This window comes from Geospiza fortis, unplaced genomic scaffold (assembly GCF_000277835.1).
Source record: "Geospiza fortis unplaced genomic scaffold, GeoFor_1.0 scaffold23, whole genome shotgun sequence".
NCBI lineage: Eukaryota > Metazoa > Chordata > Aves > Passeriformes > Thraupidae > Geospiza > Geospiza fortis.
This window is the reverse complement of record NW_005054303.1, coordinates 13,683,825-13,689,646: the sequence shown is the minus strand read 5'-3', so window position 1 is coordinate 13,689,646 and position 5,822 is coordinate 13,683,825.

Genomic DNA, 5,822 nt, shown 5'->3' with positions numbered 1-5,822 from the left:
CGCAGCCGCCATGGCCGCGCCCGCAGCGCCCCCTGCCGGCCCCGCCCGCCGCCGCCATTTCGGGAGGGGGGGTGTGAGGGGATGGGACAAATACCGGAGTTTTCACCTTAAAGTGTGGGAGGAGGGAGTGCGATCGCGGTTTGTGGAGCGCGGTGTGAGAGAGGGTTGGCTTAGAATCATGGAGTCACAGAATCTAGTTTAGAAAAACCTACAAGATCATCGACTTCAATGACTCCTGTGAGTGTCAACACACAGCACTGAGTGTCATTTCCAGTCATTCCTTGAACACCTCAAGGGATGGGCACTCCAGACCTCCTTGGGCAGCCTTTTCCCAATGACTGACCACGTTTCCATGCACAATTTTTCCATAATATCCAATGCAAACCTCCCCTGAGGTTTTCTGAGGCCATTTCCCCTCGTCCTGTCCCTGTTCCCTGGAGCAGAGCCCGACCCCCCCGGCTGTGCCCTCCTGTCAGGAGCTGTGCAGAGCCACAAGGGCCCCTGAGCCTCCTTTGCTCCAGGCTGAGCCCCTTCCCAGCTCCCCCAGCCTCTGCTGGAGCTGCAGCCCCTTCCCCAGCTCCATTCCCTTCCCTGGGCACTCTCCAGCCCCTCAATGTCGTTCCTGGATTGAGGAGCCCAGAACTGGGCACAGCACGTGGTGACCTCGCCAGTGCCCAGCACAGGGGACAATCCCTGCCCTGGTCCTGCTGCCACAGGCCAAGGGTCACCGACCTCTTGCCCACCTGGCCACACCTGGGCTCGTGTCCAGCCACTGTCAAACAGCACCCCCAGGTCCTTTCCTACTCTCCAGACCCTCTGCCCCAGCCTGGATCGCTCCATGGGGTTGTTGTGACCCAAGTGCAGGACCTGACATTTGGTCTTACTCAACCTTGGACTGTTGGTCTCTCCATTGATCCAGCCTGTCCAGGTCGTTCTCCAGGGCCTTCCTGCCCTCCAGCAGATCCATACTCCCACACAATTTGGCATTGTCTGCAAATTTGCTAATGGTAGACTCAATCCCTCAGCCAGATCATCAATAAAGACATTAAACACTGAGACCTACACTGATCCCTGGAGGCACCACCAGTGTGCAGCATCATTCCCCACTACTGTTTGGGCCCAGCCATCCAAACAGTTTTTAACCCAGCCTAGGGTAAACCTGTCCAAGCCATGGACTGACAGCTTTTCCAGGAGTTTGTGTTGAAAGGGAACTTAAAAAACATCGATTTTCAACCCAGTGCCATGGGCACGTACACCTTCCCACTAGACCAGTCCAACCTGGCCTTGAACACTTCCAGGGATGGGGCAGCCACAGCTTTTCTGTGCAACTCATGCCAGGGCCTCACCACCCTCACAGGGAAGAATTTCTTCCTAATTCTCATCTAAATCTTCCTTCTTTGAGTTTACATCCATTCCCCTGTGTCCCATCCCTACCTGATCATGTAAAATTCCCTGCTCAGCACAAGCTACATCTGGAGAAAAGGGAGATGGCTAATATAGGAAGAAATGCTGAAGAAGGCTGTGCTGTGAGAGCCCTGGGGAAGGGAGGGCTGCTCATACAATCCCAAATCAATACAACTTGGAGCCTGCCCAAAGGAAACAGCAAGATGAGAAAACAGTTTGAGAAGATCACCCCACTCTCCTTTTCAAAGGTCATGTAAAAGTTGTTCCAGTTTAAGCAGTGACACCTTGCAGTAAAGGCAAGCTGGGGTGACATTGCTGCAATCATTTCCTCTGGAGCAGAGTGAGAGATGATTTCCATAAAACCAACAGCTGCCAAACTAAATAATATTTTCCAGTGTTATCTGCTGGAAAGCTTTATACACAATTAATGGAGTGTCACAATGAGAGACGAGCAGAAACTTTATTTCCCTCACCAAAAATACAGGAAAAGCTGTAGCAAATGAGCTGTCTTTAGGAAATCAGCTGTTGCAAAGATAAAGTTGATGTTTCAGTATAAAATCACTCATCTCATCCACAAACTACTCCCAGTAAAAGTGCTGTGGCGTCATTATGACCCATGAAACTTTGATGTGAAACTCAGAAAACAGATTTTAAAATAAATTTCAGCATTGAAGAGCCCTGAAAAACCTGTTCTAGTGGAAGGTGTCCCTCTCAAGTACTGTGCCAAGGGGTTGGAACAAGATGGGATTTGAGGATTCCCAACCCAAACCAGTCTATGATTCTGTGACTGAGATTAATAAGAAGGTGAGAGAACACAAGGCCAGGAGAGTGTGGGGTGGGTACTCAGAGCTGCTCTGAGCCATTCCCAGCTCTGTCCCAGGAGCCTTCCCATTGCCTTGCAAGAAGGACAGACAAGACCACTGGGCAGTGAGAACATCAGGAAGGGCAGAGCCTGTTGTTGTTTCCTTCCAGCTCAGGGTGACAGGATGGGTTAGGAAGAGAGGCCTGGCAGTGCATCACAGCCACCTTCCAACATTCCTCATCCCTCGCTCCTGAGGAGCCAGAAACAACAATTTCTGCAATCCCTCTGCAATAACAGCTTTCCTCATATCACTTGATGCTTCTTTAGCCTTATTTATTTGCAAATTGTTTATTTCTTATTTGGAGTGCCCTTGAGCTGCACTCCACACACTCATTCCCACAGACATAGGACTGGACTGTGCTGGAAAACTCCCTGTTTTTTCCAAAGCCATCCAAAGCCAGTTTGCCTCACAAGAGCTGTGGGAGGTAGAGAAACAGGATGTGTGCAGAGATCCTGTTATACCTTGGGGCTGGGGAATGCAGGTTTTCCACTGCAGTTTGATCCATTCAAGGTAGATGTTTCTGTATTTGATGATTTCTTGTACATGAAAATGTTGTGCAACAGGGATGTGCAGTCTCAGAAGTAAAAAGGTGTGTCAGTCACATACTTGCATTTGCAATTAATCCTGGTTCTGCCTTGAGGAATGCAGTGTTTTATTCCCTCGGGTGCTGGCATACCATTCAACTGCAATTATCCTGTCAGGAAAAGAGGAAGGCAGCTGTAATCTTGCACAACAAAGATTTCTGCACTGAAGGATTTCTTTATTATAGATTTTATTTTTTTTTTAAAGATAACACAAAAGGAAATGAAAAGTAAATTCTGTAGAAAATGGTCTAATCAATTCTCATTTCACATCCATTTGGTATCTCAAATCAAACAATGACTGAGTATCTTCTCTGATTAAACTTTGAAAACAATGCCAGGAAGCCACAGAGGAGCTCTGGAGATGGCCCACAGCTCTTAATGCACTTTCCCATTAGTCTGGACACACTGAGTTTAATCCTGATTGGAATCCCCAGGGAAAATGTCAGTGTCTGTTGCCTTCATCTTAAATCCCTCTCAAGTACTTGTCCTTATTGGAAAACAGCCGTATAATCAGTCACAATTCAGTGTGTTACAGGCTGCTCATGAGGAAGATTTTGGCAGAGAACTGTGAGGAAAGATTAAGGAGCAATTTCTCTGAATTATGCACAGGTTAACCACATCCTTCAACATTAAAAATTGTCGTTTCAGTTACAGATATCAAGGAGAAATCTAATACTATTGAACTTGGTAATAAAAATCCCACTGAGTTTAATAGACTAGACTTACTGGGTTTTCAGGAGAGGAAAAACTGAGTATATATCTACAATTTTAGGGGCTCATAAAAAGGAGGGGGAGGGACTTTTTATACAGGCATGGAGTGACAGGACAAGGAGGAACAGCTTCAAATTGATAGAGGGCAGGGTTGGATGGGATATTGGGGAGAAATTCTTCCCTGTGAGGGTGGTGAGGCCCTTGCACAGAGAAGCTGTGGCTGCCCCTGGATCCCTGGAAGTGTTCCAGGCCAGGTTGGACAGGGCTTGGAGCCCTGGGATAGTGGAAGGTGTCCCTGCCATGGCAGGGAATGGAATGAGGTGAGCTTTAAGGTCCCTCCCAACCCAAACCATCCTGTGATTCTGTGAATTTAGCAGAGACTCTCTGAGTATCTCTAACAGAGTCCAGCCAAGGTCACCTTCCTGCATCCCTGTAAATCCACATCAGGAGCAGCCAGAGCACAGAACTCCTCACCCACTTATCCACTAACAGACATTGGTTCAGTCTTTCATCAGCAGGGTGAACAGATCCCTGCACTTGCAAGTGCCCCAACTCCCCATCCTCACTGGCAAATACCCTTTCCTATTGCACTAATTAACTCACTCCAGAATCCCTGCTTAGGCTCTTCCATTTAGTAGTGCTCACATAAACAAATTAACATGATAAATTCCACTGCACATGAAAGCCAGTCTCAAGAGAAACAATCACATTTAAAACCCAATTTCAGAACACGGGTGCTGCCAGGCATCTCACCAGGACTCATTACAGAATCCACCCGTGGCCTCAATCCCTCCAACATTCATGGTCAGATGGCAACAGTTTCCATTTAATAGGCTAAATACTGAATACTCAACCTGTCCTCATAAATAACAGGGTTTGTTTTTCTCATGCTGGGTAGAGCTCCTGTTAATGGCTTTCCACACAATTCTGAGCATGATAACAGTGTGTGGACAGGAAAAGAGACCAGGAGTTGTATTAAAAAAAAATAATTATAATGCAAATCGGGATTTGGCTGCTCATCAACAACAGAGGGGATTTTACAAAATGTTCTGCATTAGCCTAGCTGTAGCAGTGGTGGCTCCAAAAATGTCACCCTTAGTCCTTAGCTCTTAGAATCACAGAATGGCTTGGGTTGGAAGGAACCTTAAAATTGTCCAGTTCCCCCCCCTGCCATTGGCAGGGACACCCTCCACTAGACCAGGTTGCTCCAAGTCCCCTCCAGCCTGGCCTGGGACACCTCCAGGGATTAACATCCTTATTGTTTCTGCCCAAAAGGAGGCAACATACACACAACTTCAGCTTTGTATCAGAAAAAGTAAGCTGTGGAGGGCTCTGACTTTGGTCTTCCTGTTCTCCCACACACATCCCTTGTGGCCCTGAGTATGGCACCTTCAGGCCCAATGTGTATTTATACTCCTAAATCACACTAAATAGGATTTCAAAAGCCTCCATCCACATCTAAATTCCTTCACAAATCTTGCTTTTGATCTCTCCAGCTACATCCGTATTATCAAATCAGCTCAAAGCTGTACCAGTGCTAGAAATCCACCCCACTGGTTGTTCTTGATATTTAAAGTCCAGCTCTGCTCTGGCTGTGGCTCCCACCAGTAACCTCAGGCACGGGGAGCTGGGTGGAGTGGCTGACTCACCCTCCACATGCACAGCCCGTGTGCATGAGGGCACACAGCCAGTACCTCCAAGGTTTTAGGACTAAACCACAGGAATGAGGCAGCAGCAGTAGAGATGCAAAAGTTCTCTGTAGATGAGAACAGCTTTGTTCACCTCCCAGACAGGGAACTGGCTTGTATTAAACTGTACTTACAGACCTTGGAATGGGGCCATCCAAGGAAGAAGGGCTCTTGAGTGGATGCTTCTATTTTCCTATTCTCCCAGTAATACAGCTATACAATTTGTTTTGTACTCCTGAAGCAAACAATTGCACATTCACAGTTGGAGGTAGGGTATAAATATTGTCTCTGGCTGATCCCTTGATCCTGTCGTCCTCACTGAATTAATCACACTCGCAGATCAATCCAGGATTTGTTGCTGGCAGAGCAGATGGCCAGGCAGACTGCAGTTGTGAGCAAGGCAGGCACGTTCTCCTTCCAATTATCCAGCAGCATTTTCCAACAGTGGACATTTAAAATTAGACATTATTTTGAACAAATGTTAGATCTCTCTTGTTCCTTCTTCAGCTCCATAGGGACAATGACCCCTGATTTTTGCTCTGCTTCTATGCTCTAAGGCTCAGCAAAAGTAC